General features: G+C 38.7%; 1 long non-coding RNA gene across 1 annotated transcript; it reads left to right on the top strand.

The window, feature by feature from the left end:
* The first annotated feature begins 6,332 nt into the window (after positions 1-6,332).
* LOC120781472 lies at positions 6,333-7,764 on the top strand. The gene is made up of 2 exons (XR_005706077.1): positions 6,333-7,080; positions 7,137-7,764. It is a non-coding gene; the product is annotated as an uncharacterized LOC120781472 (long non-coding RNA).
* Positions 7,765-25,197: the final 17,433 nt, after the last annotated feature.

The following is a 25,197-nucleotide window of genomic DNA, read 5'->3' as shown; positions in this document are numbered from 1 at the left end:
CTTTGGTTTTTTACACAATCCTGCTTGTTTTTCTTGATCAAAAATCGAGAGGTATTGCGGAATATATGTATATACCAATGTGGAGTTTGAATATTTTATATGCAATCCTGCTTGGTTTTGTTAGCCAAAACCCAAGGGGTATCGCGGAATATATGCCAATGTGGACTTTGAAGCAGTGAGCGTATCTACATATGTGACAATACACTTATGTAAAAATATTTAAGTATGTTATAAAATATTTAATGTTATTTTATTATTGTCTTTAAATTGTACCCGATGTCGACAAGGTATATTTTTTGGAGGATTATATATGTGTATGCGCCCGTGTATATATAAGTTAATGGTTGCCACCAAATGATTAATAACACGCTCTTTTGAATGGTGAAGTTGAACTCAAATTTATTTATTGAATACATTTCTTTTATACAAAATTTTTCTTATTTACTATAAACTTACATATGTACGAATTCTTACTTACTATGTAGTACTTATATATATATACTCTATAATGATAACGTAAGCAATAATTATAGCAAAACAGCAAACCTCAGTTTGGTCGAGAAACGGCTTACATTGCGGCGGCACGGCTTCCACTCTGGGTTAGTGCCGACGAAATGTGCTGTTGTCGTAAATTTTGAAAATCAACTTTATTGAGCAACAATGATATTGTTTATTTACAGAATATTGCTGAATTGAATTTCTGTTTATAGTTGCAACAGTCTTGTCAGTATATTTACGACAACTTTGTGGTTGTATGTTTTGTTAGCTATGCTAGCTGTGATAACTCCCCCTTCTTAAGCATCAGCGTCTCGCTGATTAAGAATTATTGGCTACTGAAAGCTGTGGGTAATCTATGTATTATTGGTAGGATAAGAAATGAATTTCTGTTCTTTTTGGTTTGAGTATGATATATAAAGCTAATGATAGTGTTACTGCAACAAGAATTGCTAAGAAGCTTGAGCTAATTGAAATAATGTTTTTGGATGTTATTCGTTCTAGTTCATTTACATTATTTAAATGTAGTTTATGTGGATGATGGGGTCATGTGTAGAAGTTCACGCAAGTGAGGAAAGTTCTCTGATCGCCATTCACTTGGGAGTGGCCAGAAACGATTCTTTTACATATGACTCAAGCAGCTCACGACTTCCGCTCTTTGACTAAGTATCCTCTGGGTAGCCTAAGAACATCCGTTCGAAGGTGAGCTAAAGTGAGAAGGCGAAACATCCCCTGCATAGGGTTGTGCGCTGGGTTTGGGACCCGCCACGTAAAAAGCCTACCCCAATGAAAAACGACAAACAGCCTCGGATGAGAAACCCCTCTTTTGATGACGACCATGACAAACGAAATAAGGACAACGATAACAGGGCATGCACCTAGAATGTCCGGTCCCTTAATTGGGAAGGTGCCGCTGCCCCGCTGTTTGATGTCCTCGTGAAAATAAAGGCTGACATCACCGCCGTCCAAGAAATGCGATGGACGGGACAAGGACAGAGACGAGTAGGTCCTTGTGACATTTACTACAGTGGTCATATAAAGGAGCGCAAGTTTGGTGTGGGATTCGTGGTGGGAGAGAGACTCCGTCGCCGAGTACTATCATTCACTCCGGTGAATGAACGTTTAGCCACAATCCGCATCAAAGCGAGGTTCTTCAACATATCGCTGATCTGCGCCCACGCTCCGACGGATGAGAAGGACGATATGACCAAAGATGCCTTTTATGAGTGCTTGGAACGCACTTATGAGAGATGCCCCCGCCACGATGTCAAAATCGTGCTTGGCGACTTTAACGCCAGGGTGGGCAAAGAAGGTATCTTTGTCAAAACGGTCGGTAAATTCAGCCTCCACGAGGAAACATCCCGAAATGGGTTGAGGCTGATCGACTTCGCCGGGGCCCGAAATATGGTTATCTGTAGTACTAGATTCCAGCACAAAAAAATTCATCAAGCTACCTGGCTGTCTCCGGATCGAAAAACTACCAACCAGATCGATCATGTTGTGATAGACAGAAGACACGTCTCCAGTGTTTTAGATGTGCGTGCGCTCCGAGGTCCTAATATCGACTCGGACCACTATCTTGTAAAAAAACAAGTGCAAAAATTTATAATTTTACGATTTTACGATGCTTTACGACAGGTTGTGAATTGAACAATTACTTTACTAATTCTTAATGTTCACACAATTTGTACATATGTAAGCTAATTGAACAATAATATTTTTAATTAATTACTTTAGAACTATAAGTTTAACTAATACGTATAAGGTAACTGTGGTACGGCATTTCAAGCTCCTTACGTACAGCTGCAACCGAAACCATTGGTTTTCGGAAAATGCAAAAAATCAGCTGGTACGACGAGGAGTGCCGTGTTGCAGCGGAGACTGCCTACCTCGCAACGATATAATCGACAACACCAAGTGCTGGATGGGATACAGATTAATTGGAAAGCAAGAAGCATTTGCAGACATAAAAGAAGGAAGACTAAATACGTGAGTATAAAAAGCTGCCCGACACGAGAAATGCTCGAAAATTCTACGAAAAAATGCGGCGACCAACAGAAGGTTTCACGACGTGAGCATACTCTTGTAGAACCCCCAACGGTGATCTAGTGATCGATGCCCAAAGCATACTAAAATTATGGAGGTAACACTTCTTCAGCCTGCTGAATGGTAGTGAAAGCAAAACATCAGGAGATGATGAACTCGATTTCCCAATCGTTGACGATGGAGCAGATGACACATTGCCCGAAAATGAAGAAACTCGAATAGCAATTACCCGTCAGAAGAAACACAAAACTGCGGCCGATGGAAAGCCGGCCGCAATATTCAAACACGCTGGCGAAGAACTGATAAAAACATGCATCAGGTTCTTCGTAAAATATGGTTATACGAAAGCATGCTCGACGATTGGAATTTAAGTATGCTCTGCCCAATCAACCAACAGGGAGGCCCCACAATCTGCGCCAACTACCGTGGGATAAGTCTCCTAAACATCACATATAAGGTTCTAAGGAGCCTATTGTGTGAAAGATTAAAACCCACCGTCAACAAACTGATTGGACTTAATCAGTGTGGCTTTAGGACTGGTAAATCAACAACCGACCCTTGACACGTGAAAAGAAAACCTTTTCGTCGATTTGAAAGCGGCTTTCGACAGCACGAAAAGGAGCTGCCTCTATGCCACTATATCTGAACGTGGTATTCCCGCAAAACTAAAGGGGCTGTGTAAACTGACGTTGAGCAATACCAAAAGCTCCATCAGAATCGGAAGGACCCCTCCTAGTTGTTCGATATCAAACTAGGTTTCAGTCAAGGCGACTCCCAACGTGCGACTTCTTCAATCTGCTGCTGGAGCAAATAATTCGAGCTGCAGAACTAACCAGAGAAGGTACCATCTTCTATAAGAGTGTACAGCTGCTGTCGTATGCTGATGATGTTGATATTATTGCCCTCAATACCCGCACCATTAGTTCTGCTATCTGCAGAATAGATAAGGCAGTGAAGCAAATGGGTCTAATTGTGAACGAGGGCAAGACGAAATATCTCCTTTCATCTAACAAACAGTCGTCGCACTCGCGACTCGCTCTCACGTCACTGTTGACAGTTATAACTTTGAAGTTGTAGATAATTTCTTCTATTTAGGAACCAGTATAAACACCACCAACAATGTCAGCCTGGAAATCCAATGCAGGATTTCTATTGCCAACAGGTGCTACTTCGGACTGAGTACTATGTCAATTGAGAAGTAAAGTCCTCTCTCGACGAACAAAACCCAACTCTATAAGTCACTCATAATTCCCGTCCTGCTATATAGTGCAATGGCTTGAACGATGACAACAACTGATGAGTCGACGTTGCGAGTTTTCGAGAGAAAAGTTCCGTGCTGTTGGCTACGGCGAATATCGCATTCGCTGGAACGATGAGCTGATGTAGCAGTGACCATAACTGCTTTAAAGAGCTCTCTCCCTTTCGGTGTCGTAGCTCTTGAACCCCATTGCGTTCATTCAGTCGTTGCACTCGCGACTAGGTACCCACGTCACTTTTGACGTCGCTCATAATTCCCGTCCTGCTATATGGTGCAGAGGCTTGGACGATGACATCAACTGATGAGCCGACGTTGAGAGTTTTCGAGAGAAAAGTTCTGCAAAAGATTTATGGTCCTTTGCGCATTGGCCACTGCGAATATCGCATTCGATGGAACGATGAGCTGTACGAGATATACGACGACATTGACATAGTTCAGCGAATTAAAAGACAGCGGCTACGCTGGCTGGGTTATGTTGTCTGATGGACGAAAACACTCCAGCTCTGAAAATATTCGACGCAGTACCCGCCGGGGAAGCAGAGGAAGAAGAAGACCTCCACTCCGTTGGAAGGACCAGGTGGAGAAAGACCTGGCTACGCTTGGAATATCGAATTGGCGCCACGTAGCGAAAAGACGAAACGACTGGCGCGCTGTTGTTAACTCGGCTATAATCCCGCAAGCGGTGTCAACACTAATTAAGAAGAAGAAGTTTACAAAAATATAAATATTGTAAGCACAAGATATTAGGTATCTTCTAACGCTAAAAGTAACAATAAACATCCGAGCCCCATATTGTTGGAATTCACTTCGTTTCTAAGTTTGAGGTATTTTTTATCTATGACTGTATAGCTAACTGTTACGTCTCCGTTCATCAATAACTGAATAATTTAACTTTGTACGCCTGCGTAGACACCATACATCGGGCATCACATGTGTTTTAGGTTTCAGGAATTTGGGACTTTTATTTGTTAAAACAAAAAATAAGTTTTGGTAAATAGATATGTCCACCTTATAATTCACTCTTGTGTTCCAATTCCGTTCGTTAAGTTTAAAGCTTTACTATTCATTATCTTAGCTTACAACTGCTTATTTATACCTCAATTGATCTTTACACGGCAGCACTCTATTAGCAGAAATAGCGAACAACGTAAACCCGCAGCCCGAATCAGTTGATACGACCTATCTTATGAGAGCGCAATATAAATGATTAGCCAACACCGCTTCTACCGCTCGCTTTACCGTAAGATACCGTAAATTTTCCCACGATTTGGATTTTTCCTGTAGAAACGAGTCAGCTGATTGCTCTCTCACAATGCAGGTGTACCAGTCTCCATATACTGTAGTAATTATAAAAATTGTCTTCAATATGTTTGAAATTTTCTTAAAATAACTCAAAATCAGAGTTGAATGCTATTATTTATAAATATATAAACTATTTTTAATAGTTTGATTTCAGTTTTGATATTTTATATTATGAAAAATTGTAATTGAAAACTCAGATGTGTACATAACTATATATGCGTATTAAGCAATGGCAACATTGTTCAAATGATAATAAAAATATTTGCTGATTTATGCGGGCTCAACTTTTGACACATTTTTTTCACTACGAGCGGAATTCGCTATTTCTGCTATAACTAGAACTATGTTTGCTGCACAATCCGCAGCCCTTATATAGCAGATTGTTACCAAAACATTGTCACTGGAACATTCTACGCAACAAGAATTTCGCTGTTAAGCGGGATGTACACATGCAGACTTGTATGCACACGGGTCGCAAGTTTTTAGCGCTACTTGTAATTTCGGTGTGTGCGAAAAATGAGAAGCAAAAAATATATTCACACGTACCACTTCTCAAGAATTGCAAGGGAACTCTATGCAAAAAATTAAAAATTTTAGACGCATGAGTAACGAAAATTATAACGAACTCCTGTCCATGGTGGAGCCCTTAATAAATAAAAAACACCCGTATGAGAGACGCCATTACGCAACATGAATGCCTGCAATGAGTTTTTGTCATCAGGCGAAAGCTTTGAAGATTTAAAAATAACAGCAATATCTTCGCACAGCTAATGCCATATTACGATTGAAACTGGTGAAGTCATAATAGAAACATTGGACGAATATATTCAGGTATTCCATTACTTATTTAATATTTTTTTATTGCAAACACAAAAATTATTTTTATAATAGCAAAAATTAAAAAATCGAATACTGTAATTTCTTTGCATAATTTTTCTAATTATTTCTGCTGGAGATAATATCCTAAATAAATTTGAAAGATTTGATGACAATCTACTACAGTCGATCTCCTTTTAACGTGGTTCTTTTTAACGCGGATTTTTTAACGCGGAGTTTTTAACAATCCCCCGTTGTCTCTTTTTTCGCGGTTTTACTTTTTTAACGCGGTTCGCGAATCATTTTGATTTTTTCCTTTGCAAGTGCTGTTTAAATTGAAAGTCTAAGCCTTATATAAGCATGTATGTTCGTATTAAAAATGCAAACCTGCAACCATGTAAAGGAGAACCAAATGTCAAACCGAAAACTAACAAAATTACCGAGAAATGCCACCTAAGCGCAAAAGATTAAGCCTTAGGCAAAAAATTTTCATTTTAAATTCTTTAAAAACATTGCCAAGAGGCATAAAATTAACGAATCATCAGTTCGTACAATTAAACGAAAGGAAAACGCCATAAGGAAAACTTTTACTGAATGCGGTTCCAGTAGCCTTACATATTCGTTCAACACTAGAGATGTCGTAATGGTTAAAGTTGAACGCGCGCTTGTATGGTGGATTGAGGACCTCGTCCATAGAAGAATTCCTGTGGATACTAGGTGCATAAAAGAAAAGGCCACTGTGTTTTATGAAAAATTTAAATGCGAAAAACCATCTAGTTCAAATATGCAAAATACGAAACAATTTTGTGCAAGTAATGGTTGGCTTAGGTGCTTCTTGAAAAGAAACTCGCTGCACAACGTCAAGATAACAGGCGAAAGTGCATCGGCAGATGAAGAGGCAGCAAAAATTTTCCCGAAAACTTTTTCACACACAATTAAAGCACATGGCTATGTTGCAGACCAAATTTTCAATGCGGACGAAACCGGTCTATACTGGAAGAAAATGCCCAGCCGCACTTACGTAGCTAAACAAACCAGATCGGTGCACGGGTTTAAAACAGCAAAGGAGCGTATCACGCTCTTACTGTGTAGCAATTCATCAGGGGACAAGGTTTTATAACCTCTATTAGTCATCAAAAATTTAAAGCCGCGTGCTTTGAAAGGTAAGTTTTAATCATTAATAGCTGATTTGCAAAAATTTTATGTTTTCCGATTTTAGGAATGGATCTAAAGAAATTGCCAGTACATTGGATAGCAAACAAAAAGGCTTGGGTGACCGCATCGCTTTTCAAGGAGTGGTTCGAAAAGTGCTTTGTGCCTGAAGGAAGAGGATACATGATCTCTAAAAACTTGGAATTTAAAGTGTTGTTATTAATTGACCATGCACCTGGACACCCAGTTATTGAGCACCCAAACGTCAAAGTGCTATTTCTTCCCCCAAACACAACATCTCTTTTGCAACCGCTGGACCAAGGCATCATTGCAGCTTTAAAAACTTATTACATAAAGCATTCGTTTAGGTTCATTTTGAATAAATTGGAAAGTAATTCCGCAATTAATATGATTTCTGCTTGGAAAGATTTTAATGTAAAGTATTGTATCGATTGTATTAAAATTGCCGTAAAGGATATTACAAATACCACCCTAAGTAAATGCTCGAAAAATCTTTGGCAAGATGTTGTGTTAGCAGAAGAAAGTGTGAAAGAATGAAGGACTTGTTACCTACGCGGAAATATTTGAATTAGCCAAAAGCATCGGCGGAGAAGGTTTTGACGACATGGATATTGACGATATTAATGAACTGTTTGATCTGTATGCTCTAGACGATGCGGAAATTATTCATGCAATTGATAATAATAATAATAATGACCTTGAAAATGCAGAAGATGGTGTCAGCTCTCCACCCGTTTCACTTTCGTCAAAATTACTTCGAGAAGGATTAGACAAAGCTGCTGACCTTGAAAATTATTTTATAGATCATGATCCTAATGATGAACGCTTATCAAAGTTTCGTCGAATTTTCAAAAACGCTATGGAGTGCTACCAGGATTTATATAAAGAGATGCATAAAGAAAAACCTCAAAGATTATTAACAGATTATTTTAAAAACTAAAATACTGCTTTGTACGTAGTTTAATATAACTTAAGTTACAATTAATCTCAATGTGATTTTTTGCACAAATCTTGTAAACAGGATATATGTAATTGAACTCAATATGATTTTTTGTCCAAATTCTGTAAAACTAAAAGATATAGAATATATCAACGCATAGCGAATATGTGCATATGTAATAAATTTGTTTACTTCCCCAAATTTGAGTTTCAGTTGGAATTTTGGTTATTTTAACGCGGATTTTTCGTAATATAGGAACGAATAAACAAATTTGAATTGAAATGTGGGTTTCTTTACGCGGTTTTTTTTACGCGTATAAATTTGTGTCCCGGCAAACCGCGTTAAAAAGAGATCGACTGTATTTGTTCCCCAAGCGGCAAATGTTCCAATGAGGAAGAATTTCCTTATGTTTTCATAGGAGATGATGCATTTCCGCTTATGGAGAATTTAATGAAGCCATTTAGTCGTACCCAATTAAGCGCCGATGAAACTATTTTCAAATCCAGATTATCGAGAGCTAGACATAAGTGAGCCGCTTTCGTGTTCCTGCTAACAGAATAAATTGTTATATTCATAATTTCTTGTCACGGAAAAGTGGCTGCAGTATAAAAGTGACAGCATGGATTTACAAAATGTTAACACAAATAATGTACAAAGCTCACCTTTGGAAAGCACTTGTGAACTTTCAAAAGTGTCCGGTCCCTTAATTGGGAAGGTACCGCTGCCTCCAGCCTCCATTATGAAACATCCCAAATTGGGTTGAGGTTGATCGACTTTGCCGGTTCCCGAAATATGGTAATTTTTAGTACTAGATTCCAGCACAAGAAAATTGATCAAGCAACCTGATTGTCTCCGGCCACCAACCAGATCGATCATGCTGTGATAGACGGAAATCAGGTCTCCAGTGTTTTAGATGCGCGGACGGTACGAGGTCTTAACATCGACTAGGACCACTATTTTGTTGCAGCCAAGATACTCACCTGCTTCTGTGCAGCAAAAAAACGTCGAGAAGCTGCAATTACAATAGACAGCTGAACGGTTTTCTACTCGACTTGCACTCCTGCTCTCCGAGAGCACTCGTCCACAACTCGGTATAAGAGAACTGTGGGAAGGCTGCAACCGAAACTATTGGTTCTCGGAAAATGCAAAAGAAGAGCTACGATGAGGAGTGCCGTGTCGCAGTGGAGAGAAAGCAGACTGCCTACCTCGCAACGTTTCAATCAAACATAACACGTGCGAGATGGGCTTCAGACCACGCGCCAAATCTTGGAAAAAACCCGTAAAAAAAAGATCGAAACACACCGCCTCTTAGTTAATTTTAAAGCCTTGATAGCACGACGAAAAGGAACTGCCTATATGCCGCTTTGTCTGAGCTTGGTATCCCCGCAAAACTAATACGTCTGTGTAAACTGAGGTTAAGCAATACCAAAAGCTCCGTCAGGATCGGGAAGGACCCTCCGAGCCGTTCGATAACAAACGATGTCTCAGTCAAGGCGGCACCTCTCGTTCGAGTTCTTTAATCTACTATTAGAGATAACAATTCGAACTACAAAACTAAATAGAGAAGTTACCATCTTCCATAATTGTGTATAGCTGCTGTCGTACGCCGATGATATTGATATCTAGATAGATCTGTTTTCTCCACAAGTGATAAAGAAGCGAAGCAAATTTGTCTGGAAGTAAACAGGGTCAAGACGAAATTCCTACCTTCATCAAACAAACAGTCTTCGCACTCGCGACTAGGTTCCCACGTCACTGTGTATTGTCACAACCTCGAAGTCGTAAATAGTTTTGTCTACCTTGGAACCAGTATTAACAGCAATAACAATGTCAACATCGAAATCAACGCAAAATAACTCTTGCCAACAGATGCTAGTGCGGACTGACAATTGAGAAGTAAAGTCCTCTTTCGACTAAAAAAACTCCATACGCCACTCAGTATTCCCGTCCTGCCGTATGGTGCAGAGGAATGGACCATGACAACATCTAATGAGTCCGCCTTGCTAGTTTATGAGAGAAAAGTTCTGCGAAAGATATATGGTCCTTTGCGGATTGGCCACGGCGAATATCGCATTGGATGGGACTATGAGCTGTATGAAATATTCGACGACATTGATATAGTTCAACGAGTTATAAGGCAGAGGCTACGCAGGCTAGGTCATGTTGTCCGAATGGACGAAAACACTCAAGGTCTGAAAGTATTCGATGCAGTACCCGCCGGGGAAAGCAGAGGATATGGAAGGCAGGCACTCTGTTGGAAAAACCCGGTTGGGAATAACCTGGCTTTGCTTGAAATTTCCAATTATCACCCGTTGCGGAAAGAGGAAACGACTGGGCCGATGTTGTTTACTCGGCTATAACCGCTTAAGCGTTGTCTACGCCAGTAAAGAAGAAGAAGATTTTAAAACAGTTGAGTCAGTTCCAAGAAAATAAAATTTTGTAACGTTAAATAAATGTAAGATTGGATATTCATACGTAAGTATGAATATATGTATATATAAGTACCCTTAGTTATATGTACATTTTACTCACCATATTTTCAAAATCGGGGTTCTCCAGCGTACTTATTCATGTAGTTATTATTTCGTGGTCTGAAAGGAAGTCTATGTGGTTAAAGTATCAAAACGTTGGGTCATAAATGGTGCCACTACTGAAACCTGATAAGAGTGCCAACCTATTCATCAAATAGACGAAGGAGTACAGACTGGATCTCAATATTTTGTTTCGTCAGAATTCCGACGGTTAGCCACCCTAGAAATTACAATCCATAGTCTCCTTCTCTCCACACATAACCGCGTCTATCACAAAAGTACAGAGCCACAACAAGATCCTCAATTCACTATTCAGAGCACTTCGGGCAAAGTCAAAGAGATGTTACTGACAACATACAAGGCAATCGGCTGGCCGGTTATAATTTACGCTGCTCCAGTATAGTCGCCTGGACTCAGAGGGGGAGAAGATACAAACCTGCCAAAATATCGCACTCCGGACAATAATCCTAATCCATTGAACACCTACATGGTGAAACTAAAACAATTCCTGCTCGGATATTTTCGTTCAAATCACAACCGCAGTCACTTTCTTGAAGAGGAGCCGCCTCCTAGGAACAGCAAGAGAACATTCCTCGAACATGTCGACGACATACAACAATATTCCGACCAATCTTCGACAGGCGTTGAACGACATTCGCAGTGTAGCTATTAACACCTTCACTCTCTTTTGGAGTCCAAACAACACCAATCAGAAGAACTCGAGCTGCCACGTCAAATTAAATTGACTCTAGAGCAGGTTCGTTTTAGCTATTATAGCAGGTTAAACACCTACTTATTCAGAATAGAATCCTCGCTAATGATCTCTTTGCATGCCCTATAAAAACAATTGATTTAACCTCTTCTCTTTTAGTCCGAAACCATCGAAACAGTTCTCTCTTACTTATTACTTTCCTCCAGGCAGGATCTAAACACTCACTTGAACAACAACGGTAACAGTACGAAAATTAGATCAGTCAGCGGGGTGCTTCGCGTCAAATTTAAAGATAAAACCGTGGCACATTTTAAGTAAGAGGAAAGAAATTGAAAACCTTCAAAGCTGCCGCTGTCTCTAGAATCGCTGAACAATGTCAAAGAGCCTGTATATCTCATACAGCTCATGGTTCCATCATCTGCTGTATTCGCCGTTGCCAATGCTCAAAGGACCAAAAAACTTCCGCAAAACCTTTCTCTCAAACACTCCTAAGGCCGACCTATCAGATGATGTCATTACACTAGTTTACAGTATTGAACTTTTTGTCTGTTGCCGCGAATTCTGTGATTGATATTGTTCACTTATTACTTGTTTTTGTCAAATCTACCCTCAAAAATTTTTGAGCAGCTCGAGTTACTTTGTTTTTGATTTTTATCATTTAAGCATATATATTAATCGAAAACCGGCATATTTTACTGTGTTAAGATTAGTTTCTCAAGTTTTTGCATCATAAGTAGTTCAAGAAGACGTTGTTTAAATAAACCAGATAATTTTTTGCCACATATGCGGAGAAGAATATGTGTTTAAAAATCGTAGAAAAGTTATATCAGAGTTGGTGAAAAATACCTATTTTGAGTATTTTGGGTGCTCTTGGATAAAAATAAGAATTCTTGGGCTCCCAATTGTGTTTGTAAATCTTGTGTGGAATATTTAAGATTATGGAAAAGTGGTAAAAGAAGTGCCTTTTAATTTGGAACACCGACTATTTGGCGAGAACCACGAAATCATCTCGTAGACTGTTATTTTTGTAGTATGAACATAAACGGTTTAAACACTAAAAATCGAGCATGGCAGTGCAGAGTACTAGTTGTGTTCAACGTTCAGTGCAGCGTTCACCTAACTCTTCAGAGCCTAAAAATATATCTGAACCATTAGAGCAAGACATTGAAGGACCAAGCTCATCACAAAATGATGCTGATTTTGAAGGTATGTCTAAAGAGCCAAATCGCTTTTCCCAGAATGAGTTGAATGATCTTGTAAGAGATTTAAATCTTTCTAAACAAGCTTCAGAATTGTTAGCATCAAGACTAAAAGAAAAAAACTTGCTATCCTCGGATACTAAAATAAGTTTTTATCGTGAAAGAGATGCAGAATTACGGCGGTATTTTTCCGAAGAAAACGGCATTACCTTTTGTTCAGATATCAAAAACTTGTTGATAAAAATGGGCTTAAAGCGATACGAACCAAACGACTGGCGTTTATTCATTGACAGCTCAAAACGTAGCCTTAAAATGTATTCTATTACATAATGGAAATAAATACGCTGGGGTACCTATTGCCCACAGTACAAAGTTAAAGGAGGAATATTGCAACTTTTCGCTAGTCTTGAACAAAATAAAATACTATGACCATTAGTGGCAAATTTGTGTTGATTTAAAAATGGTCAACATTCTTCACGGTCAACAAAATGGTTATACCAAGTTTCCCTGTTTTATATGTCTTTGGCCCTTGAGAGAAAAAATGGAGCCTGGAAAGCACAATATAGTCCACAATTCATTAGAAGCTCGTAACAAAATTATCCTTCCACCATTACATATAAAACTGGGCATCATGAAACAGTTTGTAAAATCACTAGATAAAGATGGAAACTGCTTTTCTTATATTTGCCCAAAATTTCCTCAGCTCACTATGGAAAAGATTAAAGCCGGGATTTTTGATGGCCACCAAATTAGACAACTTACGAAAGATACTCAATTTAGAAATTCTATGACTGAGTCAGAACTAAAGGCTTGGACAGCATTCGTATCTGTGATGCAGAATTTTCTCGGAAATAAAAAATCTGAAAATTATATTGAACTTGTAGAAGACCTTCTGCTACAATTACAAAATATGGGATGCAATATGAGTATAAAACTCCACTTCCTCCATAGTCACCTAGAGAGGTTTTCGGAAAAGTTATGAGATATGAGTGAAGAGCAGGGAGAGCGTATGCATCAAGACTTACGCGTCATGGAAGAGCGCTATCAGCGTTTCTGGGATACAAATATGATGTCTGACTGTTGTTGGTCTCTAATACGTCATTTTCCAAAGTCTACACATCGGAGAAGAGCTTTAAAATGAAGATTTTTAGAATTTAATGATTAATTATTTTTCTCAATAAAATTTTTCTTAATAAATACATGTTTTTTTCTGTGTAATACCTACATAGTTGAAACTCTGAAACTAGAGCTGATAAAAATATTTAAATTATATTTTTGGAAATAGCGTATTATATGTAGTCAGCAACAGCTAAAATTTCTTCGGTTCACCATTGCAGCATCAAATTCATTTGTTATAAGTGGCCAATACCACCCATTCGATTATTGTATGCTCGCTCTTACGATGTGTGGCATATCAACATAATATTTCTTGGCGCCTTTCCATCGCTTCACACGATACAGCGGTTCAATTGCCTCAGGATTCGGTACAATGGTCACAACAGAATTGTCGTTCCTAGGCTATCAGCACATTATTGTTTCGATCAAATGGGTAGTCTAACCAGCCGCGTTCTTTCTTCTTAGATGATGAGACGTCAGTAAGTTTCGCTTTATTCGTACGATTGTTACGAATACTTCCGGTAACATAATATCCCAAGCAGGCGAGGTGACTCATCAATTTATGAGAAGTGAAGAAGTTGTCAAACGCAACACAATGTTCACGTGGATCGTCAAGTAGGTTCATTAACTTTAGTAGGACCATTTCACCTATTCTCGCAAGAGTATTTAATCTTTTTTGCTTTAGTCCAATTTGGTTCGAACAGATTGACTTGTTTTCTGCTACGTTTGGCTGTCACACGTGAGCTTGAACTAGATTCAAGTTCAGTAGAATGTTCCTAGGTGTCGTCGCAATCGGCTGACGCATTCGGATTGTCTTCATTGTACGCGCAAGATAGTTCAATGTTCCCTGCTATTTCGTGAGGCACAAACGCACTTCCATCGTTGAGTATTTGCTCCTCTTCATCGATATTTTCCGTGTCACTTACCGCATCTGTAGTTTCCGGAGACAAGATCACTAAGTCGACCGTATCTGCATGGATAATGCGATTTGCGATTTCACTATCAGCGTGCCCCATAATCGCCTCAATCTCTCTTTGACTCCGGTATCTTTTGCGAAACATTTTCAAGAGAAAACTCAAAATTTCACTATCAATATTTTACTCAAGAACGAAATACCTCACTAGCAGGGGTGCATACCTGCGAATCTCACTGGAAGACCTGCTCAGGCTCGTGAACATCAACCGACTAACTACCTGCCTGGAAGGGTTCCTTTTTATATTCGTGACCTTGGAAACTTCTGGAAAATTCTATTCCAGAAATATCTGGAAAGAAAGCTTTTGAGTTTTCCATGATGTGGAACAAGTATTTAGTCGATTTTTTCAGTTTCTGATATGGAAACATCGTTTGCGGCTGGTGGTCGATTTTAAGTTAGTTAGTTAATTTTGCACGTTCCTTATTCTTCTATACTACAACCGATCTGCTGAAAAATACATTCTGGGTGAAGTATGCGAAAAACACTACAATACATAGGAAGGTTTATTGTTTTCAAAAATTTTCTCTATTTTTTTCGAATTTTTTTAAAAAATGTGGAAAAATAGGTTTTTCGATGATCCGATAAAATTTAAAATTAATTAATTAATTAGTGAAAGAAAAATTTTTGTCAAGATTAGAAAGATCTAGAATGACGTACCATTATTGCCTTCAGGAAAAATCGACCATTAGCAGTAAATGGGTTAAAACAAAAATATATATGAAATTGCTAAATGCTTTTTTTATTTTTGTTAGATATTTTTCCTGAAAGTCGAAGAAATCCGCTACATGACAAAAAGATTCATTAGATCAAGCCATAATAAAAATAATAAGGAAATATATATTAACAATATAAATAATTTTTGTCTAATATTAATAATTAAAATAAACAAAAATTGTAAAGTAAATATATGTGGAAATAAATGTAAAGTTTATAACAGATAATAAACAAGACTAAAATAGTAAGTAAGTAAGTAACTAATAAAATAAATAATATGTATAATAGTTGAAGTTAATGCAAATTGTATAATAAATAATATTAAATGAGACTGAAAAGAAACAGTAATATTCGATGTATGTAATGAGTTTAAATAGGACATAAGTTGTAATCAGATAATATCAGATACCAAAAAAGTTTTACACTGATGAAATAATGTCGCTAGCGGAAAAATGGCAAAGAGTGGTCGACCAAAATGGTACATATTAAAGTTTATTATAAATATAAAAAAATAACTTGAAGTTTGATTAGAAATGCGAAAAAACTTTTTCGACTACCAAATAAGTAATAAGTATATAGATATAAAGACTGTGAATCATAACATTTTATCATTTATGTTATGTCATAGGTAATAGAGAAATTTTTATGTTAACAGAAAAAGAAAAATTTAAAATATCTAATTTTTATTTACTTATATCCACAAATAATATAAATAATACATATGTATGTGTATAAGATAATAGTATATAATATAATAATAAATAATTCTAAATTAATTTTAATATATTTGAAATTAGTTATAATCAACTAAAGGAGTCCTATTACCTAGGACTGACCGATTTTTGAGTACTTAAAGGAGCTTAAAGTAGTTTGCAATAAGTAGCGATTACAAAAATTAATGCAATAGTTGCTATCGTTGCGCACCTTGTAAGAAAAATCAAAAAGTCCAAATCCATTCATGGCAGTCTTTTTGCTCATAAATAGAAAATTGCAGGGAATCCGCCAGAAAAGAGAGGTGCTTGGACCTCCTCTGCTGGTGGGTCACTTGAGGTTGTAATGACTTCCCTGGTAGTCAGCAGTCTTCGGCAAAAGATGTTCAATCAGAAATATCTGTAAGTAGAGTGGACCAGTCTGGTCTCATAGTCAACAAAGAAAAAATATAATATGCAATTAACAACTTCTTACCATTAAAAGCGGCGGGTCCAGTTGGGATTACTCCCGTAATGCTAAAGAAGTTGAAAGTACCTATGGTTCTAAGGCTTGAAAGGATCTATAAGACCAGTATCCAGTTATCATATATCTAAAGAAGCTGAAAAAAGTCGAGGTAATATTCATACCCCGATGGTGCCAAAGGCCTTTGTGTATAACTTTTGGTCAGTGCCTTCTGATCAGTGCCTTCTTCTGGTGTCGAAAAACGTTTACTTCTTATAGCATTGACAGAGGGCAGCGTTAAACCAGATTAATTGCATTTTTCGGGATTAATTCAGGAGTTACCGCAGCTAACTCCGTTGCTGAATCCAAAATTAACTCTCAAAGTTTTAGAGAGTTTGTGAGATTTTCGTTGGCAACATTGTTAAAAATGGCCAATTTTCATCTATTGTGAATGAAATACAAGCAACCCTGACAGCTGTTTATCAAATTCTCAATATAATATCAATAAAACTTCTATGTTATGATGCAGTTTTAAAAATAATGTGTTGATATTTTTTTGTAATAAAAAATGATTTGGTAAAATTGGTCGGCTAACAACCGTAATGTTTATCTTCTATCAATTTTCATTGAAAATATTATAAAAAGGACAATGAGCTGTTTATGAGAGTTTCAAACTCGCATAGCTGCCGTCTGTCACCTACAAATTTGGATCTGATTAAGTGCGCAGTTAATCCGGATTAACGCTGCCGTCTGTCAAGGCTATTAGTTTACTTTTTAAGAAAGGAAATAAAAATAAGTCATTCGATGCCAAGTCAGGACTATATGGGAAATGATATTGTTTCAGTCGATGCGTGAAAGCTAGTATTTTCGTGGTGAGGAGTGATCCGTCTTCGACGGTTGGTTTCCCTGATTTCATGGAAAACAACTGGCAAAAAATGATTGTATACCACTCAGAATTTGCAGTTCTGCGTTCTTCCAGTGATATAGTTGCAACGTGTCCGGTTTTTCTAAAAAAAAAGATATCCATTTGCTTGGAAGTGCTTCGTACGCGAACAGTTTTTGTTGAATTCGGCTCATCTTGAAACATCCATACAGTTGACTGCTGTTTATTTTCTGTCTCATACGCGTAAATCCACTATTCATCATTTGTTACGATACCAAAGACGTGTTTCGAAGCACCGTGTAATGTTAACATTTCCCTCGACCAATTGACATACGTCGATCAACAGAAACTGCCCTACGTGAAGTAGTAAATATAACAGAGAAGTTATTACACCTCAAGCAATATACAATCGGTTTAACCGATAGCATCACAGTTCAGTGACAGGAACAAGTTATGTAAGCAGAGGGATATGGGCCACGAAAAATGAATTAAATGTTAACCATAGTAAGACTGAACTGGTGCTATTCATGAATAAAATCCAACTACCTCAATTTTAACTTCCCTCACTCGGTGGTACTACAATTTCCCAAACTGCATTGGAAAATTAATATTAATAAACGTGTTAGAAAAGCTTATACAGCGTAACACCTGCAATGTGGATATATACGGCCGCCAATAGACCAATCCTTACGTACGAAGCACTGGTTTGTTGGTCAGCATTTAATAAAGAATATAATATTAGGAAGTTAAATGGATTTTAGACAGCAGTGTGTGCAGGGGTTACCGGGGCGTGTAAGCCACGTCCGAGTGATGAGTTAAATATGTTCCTGCACCAATTGCGCGTAGACATTTTAATACGTAAAGTGGCAACACTTTCTGCTATAGAAGTTAAGGAGATTGGTGGTTGAGATAGGAAGAGTTATGGACATAGCGAAATTCTGAACCAGCACGAAACTGATGTAAATAAATCAGACCATATCCCCCCAAGGTTGAACTTCAAGGTGAGAATACCCTCCAGACGTGAATGGAGAAGAGGTTAAGTAGAGAAGCATAATACTCCCTCAATCTATACCGAAGAGTTCAAAGAGAACTGCGATGTAGGGGTAGGGGTAATCTCTGAGGAGTCTGATATCTCTCTATCTTACCGTCTAACTAACTTAACTAGTTTCTTCCAAATATAAGTACTGGGCATAGAGAAGGCCTCTTAAGTTCTATTGTACAACTGCGGCAGGATATAACCGAACAATGAAAACAGATATTGCCAAATTATGACAAAACTAAAACCAAAGGTCGAGGAAAGTTAAATACAGACTTACAGCTACCATAACGGGGCCATGGCTGTAAGTAGAACACACTTTGAAAATGAAATGCGCCCATAACAGCACGTGCAGTAACCACAAACTCCAAGAAAGCAAGTAAACGGTGCTCAAGTTAATCACGAATCAGACATCGAATTTTTGGAATCCATCAGATACCAAACCTTGAAAGTCTATCTACAAAAAGCATAAGGGAGATAAGTAGTTTTATTGGTTTGAACACTCCAATGAAACGTGATAACAAGATAAGGTCTTGCGATATTGTATCAAAATGTCGCTACCTGCGCCAATTGAGCACCAAGGCTCGAATATTTGAGTTTATATAAAGTAGTCTTTAATTTTAATTAATTATTTAAGTAAACATAATAGAAATATAAAACAAATTATAGAATTTTACCAAAAAAAAAAGGATTTGGTTATGCAAGACAAAAAATAACATGTTGAGGAAAATCGGTATAAGAGATATGCTCGTTCTTCTTCTTCTTCTTAATTGGCGTAGACACCGCTTACGCGATTATAGCCGAGTTAACAACAGCGCGCCCAATTGGATATTCCAAGCGAAGCCAGGTCCTTCTCCACTTGGTCCTTCCAACGGAGTGGAGGCCTTCTTCTTCCTCTGCTTCCCCCGGCGGGTACTGCGTCGAATACTTTCAGAACTGGAGTGTTTTCGTCCATTCGGACAACATGACTTAGCCAGCGTAGCCGGTGTCTTTTAATTCGCTGAACTATGTCAATGTCGTCATATATCTCATACAGCTCATCGTTCCATCGGATGCGATATTCGCCGTGGCCAACGCGCAAACGACCATAAATCTTTCGCAGAACTTTTCTCTCGAAAACTCGCAACGTCGACTCATCAGTTGTCGTCACTGTCAAGGCCTCTGCACCATACAGCAGGACGAGAATTATGAGTGACTTATAGAATTTGGTTTTTGTTCGTCGAGAGGACTTTGCTTCTCAATTGCCTACTCAGTCCGAAGTAGCACCTGTTGGCAAGAGAAATCCTGCGTTCGATTTCCAGGCTGACATTGGTGGTGGTGTTCACGCTGGTTCCAAGATAGACGAAATTATCTACGACTTCAAAGTTATGACTGTCAACAGTGACGTGGGAGCCAAGTCGCGAGTGCGACGACTGTTTGTTTGATGACAGGAGATATTTCATCTTGCCCTCGTTCACTGCCAAACCCATTTGCTTTGCTTTCTCGTCCAGTCTGGAGAAAGCAAAACTAACGGCGCGGGTGTTGAGGCCGATGATATCAATATCATCGGCATACGCCAGCAGTTGTACACTCTTATAAAAGATTGTACCTGCTTGATTAAGTTCTGCAGCTCGGATTATTTTTTACCGGCAGCAGGTTGAAGAAGTTGCACGATAGGGAGTCGCCCTATCTGAAACCTCCTTTGGTATCGAACGGCTCGGAGAGTTCCTTCCCGATCCTGACGGAGCTTTTCGTGTTGCTCAACGTCAGTTTACGCAGCCGTATTAGTTTTGAGGGGATACCGAATTCAGACATCGCGGCATAAAGGCAGCTCCTTTTCGTGCTGTCGAAAGCAACTTTGAAATCGACGAAGAGGTGGTGTGTGTCGATTCTCCTTTCACGAGTCTTTTCCAAGATTTGGCGTATGGTGAAAACCTGATCGGTTGTTGATTTGTCAGGTTTGAAGCCACACTGATAAGGTCCAATCAGTTTGTTGACGGTGGGCTTTAATCTTTCACACAATACGCTCGATAGGACCTTATACTCGATGTTAAGGAGGCTAATCCCACGGTAGTTGGTGCAGATTGTGGTGTCACCTTTCTCATGGATTGGGCATAGCACACTTAAATTCCAATCGTTGGGCATGCTTCCGTCCGACCATATTTTACAAAGAAGCTGATGCATGCTCCTTATCAGTTCTTCGCCGCCGTGTTTGAATAGCTCGGCCGTTGTTCTTCAGGCGAGTAATTGCTATTCAAACTTCTTCATGGTCGGGTAATGGAACGTCTGCTCCATCGTCATCGATTGGGGAATCGGGTTCTTCTTCTCCTGGTGTTGTGCGTTCACTGCCATTCAGCAGGCTGGAGAAGTGTTCCCTCCATAATTTAACTATGCTCTGGGCTTCAGTGACTAGATCACCTTTGGGGGTTCTACAAGAGTATGCTCCGGTCTTGAAACCTTCTGTAAGCCGCCGCATTTTTTCGTAGAATTTTCGAGCATTACCCCTGTCGGCCAGCTTATCAAGCTCTTCGTACTCACGCATTTCGGCCTCCTTTTTTTCTGTCTGCAAATGCCTCTCGCTTCCCTCCTCAACTCCCGGTATCTATCCCATCCCGCACGTGTTGTGGTCGATCGTAACGTTGCGAGGTAGGCAGTCTGTTTTCCTTCCGCTGCGACACGGCACTCCTCGTTGTACCAGCTGTTCTTTTGCATTTTTCGAAAGCAAATGGTTTCGGTTGCAGTTGTACGTAAGGAATTTGAAATGCCGTCCCACAGTTTTTATACCGAGTTGTTGACGAGTGCTCTCAGAGAGCAGGAGTGCAAGTCGAGTAGAAAATCGTTCGGCTATCTGTTGTGATTGCAGCTTCTCGACGTTTTTTGCTGCGCAGAGGCGGGTGCGAATCTTGGTTGCAACAAGATAGTGGTCCGAGTCGATGTTAGGACCTCGGAGCGCGCACATCTAAAACACTGGAGACGTGTCTTCCGTCTATCACAACATGATCGACCTGGTTGGTGGTTTTTCATTCCGGAGACAGCCAGGTGGCTTGATGAATCTTCTTAAGCTGGAATCTAGTCCTACAGATAACCGTATTTCGGGCCCCGGCGAAGTCAATCAGCTTCAACCCATTAGGGGATGTTTCGTCGTGGAGGCCGAATTTACCGACCGTAGTGCCAAAGACACCTTCTTTGCCCACCCTGGCGTTAAAGTCTCTGCTCTCATAAGCGCGCTCCAAGCGCTCATAGAAGGCATCTTTGGTCACATCGTCCTTCTCTTCCGTCGGGGCGTGGGCGCAAGTCAGCGATATGTTGAAGAACTTCGCTTTGATGCGGATTGTGGCTAGACGTTCATTCACCGGAGTGAATGGAAGTACTCGGCGACGGAGTCTCTCTCCCACCACGAATCCCACACCAAACTTGCGCTCCTTTATATGGCCACTGTAGTAAATGCCACAAGGACCTACTCGTCTCTGTCCTTGTCCCGTCCATCGCATTTCTTGGACTGCGGTGATGTCAGCCTTTATTTTCACGAGGACATCAACCAGCTGGGCAGCGGCACCTTCCCCATTAAAGCCCTAATATCGTAGTCCTTATTTCGTTTGCCATGGTCGTCATCAAAAGGGAGGTAAATCATCCGAGGCGTGTTGCGTCTTTTCATTGGGTTGTTTTTTTACGTGGCGGTTCCCAAACGGATGTTCTTAGACTACCCAGAAGATATTTGGTTAAAGACCGGAAGTCGTGAGCTGCTTGAACCCTATATAAAAGAATCGTTTCTGGCCATTCCCAAGTGCCATAATTATTATCCGAGGTTTGTTGTTTCTTTTCACGAGGCGGGTACCAAACCCAGCGCCCAACCCTATGTAGGAGATGTTTCGCCTTCTCACTTTAGCTCGCCTTCAAACGGATGATCTTAGGCTACCTAGAGGATACTTGGTCAAAGACCGGAAGTCGTGAACTGCTTGAGCCATGTGTAAAAGAATCGTTTCTGGCCACTCCCAAGTGATTGGCGATCAGAGAACTTTGCTCACTTGCGTGAACTTCTACACATGACCCCAACCTCCATGCTATGCTCGTTACGGCTAACAAATAGGTAACATATATGTTAACATGTTTATATGTTAAAGGTAACAAACTGCTAATGAAAGCAATAATTAAAATTAAACAAGTAATTAACGTGTTTGCTAACAAATATCCGTCTTGCAGGGTACATACATATGTATACGTCCACGTAATTGTGATAAAACATCTTATTTATTGACGAATACATACGCTGTAAATTCAAAAGGAAGTTTTAAGTTTGTACAAAGGCAAACTTTTATTACAGCTGAACGCTCGCTAATTTCATTTAAATATCTCTCATATTGACCGGTATATACGATATAATGTCAACAGGTCTCTTGTTGATGTTGAAAATCAATAATATAAAAATTAATTAATACATATACCTTCAGTTAGAATCTTTTTTCTCGATTATACCGGAATATATGAACACAGAGATAGCAAGACTTGGCAGTTAATAAGGTAGAAACATCTAATTCAAACATTTATTTGTCGATTAATTAAGCGGAAAATAACGGGTTTATTTTCAAATCTTTTGATTCAAACTATAGATTAAGTTCTGCAGCTTAAAATCCTCTTCTTTTATTTGAACTTAGATACAGAAACCGGTAAAGTGCAAAATTTTCTCAAAGCGATGAAAATATTTGGAAAAAGTCTTCCTAATCTTCGAGCGTGGATGACATTTTATAGGTGTGTGGATTAAAACGGGTATTAAAATTAGCATCGTAAACGTGTCTGAGGTGAATGGCTTGATTGAAAAATTTATCATATACTATACATCAATGAAATACCTTTTGGCATCTGCATGTTCATTCCACAAATAACGCTGTCAAGTATGACTTAAAGGTGTTTCTCTTGAATTCAATTTCTACTTTCCCGCAATTTTTATTCACTCCTTCATGTAGGCAAGCAAAAGATCCAGGAGAATACAACAGTTTCTTCTATTATCGGGAAAATTGTGGTCAGTTAAATCGGGCGAACTTGTACTCTTTCGCACATTTTTTAATCTACATGAATTATTTATCAGCAAAGTATTGATTTATTAGCCCCGACTGCAGTTTTTTAACATACGCAACTTTTACTTAAAGCTTCATTCCAGTGTTGGTGAGTATTCTACGAACACGGTAACACCGCGAGAGAAATTCAGTTTTTCATGAAAGTATTCAGAAAATCTCCAGATGCTTTTTTGACTCACTTTCAGACCTTACGAAATCGCTATTTAATAAACCGCTGCATACTGGTAGCTGGATGGAATATAAGCTTTTCCTAACACTTATAACAAAGAAATTTGGCCCCCGAAACTAAACAGTTTACGAAAATTCTGTAACGAACTTTTCTCAATCCTAGAGGCAGCCAGGCTACACAAGGTTCTTGTCAGCTCAGAAGAAAGAGCAAGGGCATTTTTGAAGGCAGTTCAAGGAGAAAGAAGACAGATTCGAGGAATTATTGCCAACTCAATTAAGTGGGCAAAGGCTTTGTTAAATAATAACGCGAAGGGTTCGGTTATAAAAATTGTACTCAGCTCTGGTTGCCCAGAGCTCCTTTATTTATAAAATTTCTTATCCTAATTTGTGTATGCACCACATGCAGAGTACATACACCAATCTTAATACTAATCTATTGTACATACCGAAGTATGTACACATATCTTAAACATAAGTGTTCTCAACGGCATACACACTATTTCTTATCTTTTAATAGTTTAGGATCATTTCCGTTCCTTTACATTGAGTGCATTAAATATTGCAGTCTCTAATCAATATGCCTGTTCAAATATATTGAACAGGCTTATCTTCGCCAGTGTTGAGGCAGTACAAAGCAATACATAAACAAACGCATAGAGATACATACATTTATATGAGGCACGTATGCATTTATATGCAATACGTAAGTATGCTCTCAACAATTAACAAACAAAGATATTTGCTTAAGATAACATATTGACTTAGGATATGTATTTAGGCAATTGAATACAAATGTGCATGTGCACTTGAAAACAACCCTATACCATGTAACATAAACAATACCCGAAATGCGTATTTGTACATATTTATATTTATGACTATATTTTTATGTGTAAGCGATAATGCATACAAATATTTGACATATGAGATCCGTTTCTATACAGATTTATCTCATTTACAATTGTGGCCGTTAAGAACTGTTCAGAAATCTGAACATACTGCCCACGTTGAAGTGTTTACACTTCAAAATAATTCAAGTATTTATAAATCTTGGGCATATTAATTACATTTTTCTTTACAAGATTTGCGGATCAAACTCGTAATAATTTTTCTAATATATTTCCAATTTGTATTGTATACAACTTAAATTTTTAATATTAATAATTAATTTCGTAAGATATATCTTCCTAGCGGAAATGAGTGCCTTAGTGCCTTGCTGAATTACAGATGCGTTGTAGGACTAGTGTAACGATGACTGCACCAACAATTAATATAATTAGGTTGTCAGTATTCATGCCGTAATGCACCATATTATGCCATTCTAAGTCCAAGTGTTTCGAATTTAATCACGGGACTTTTCAGGTCGTATGCCCAATTTCTCCAAGTGTAAACTGGTGATCTCTTCGTCGAGTATTTTCGGCAACATATGCAAATCTATGTTGTATTTGTCAGCCTTGATCCACAATTCGATTTGTGCCACCACTTGATTTCTGAACGAGTTGAACATCTCAAGCTGGGATGACCGTGCGCGAAGCCCAAATTTACCAGACGTCCTTCGGTAAACAAAATAATAGTAAAACAAAATAATTACCATTGGATAGTGTATAACGATAGACTTGGAGTTTGATAATA

Source organism: Bactrocera tryoni, unplaced genomic scaffold, assembly GCF_016617805.1.
Source record: "Bactrocera tryoni isolate S06 unplaced genomic scaffold, CSIRO_BtryS06_freeze2 scaffold_7, whole genome shotgun sequence".
NCBI lineage: Eukaryota > Metazoa > Arthropoda > Insecta > Diptera > Tephritidae > Bactrocera > Bactrocera tryoni.
This window is presented reverse-complemented; position numbering and strand designations above follow the sequence as displayed.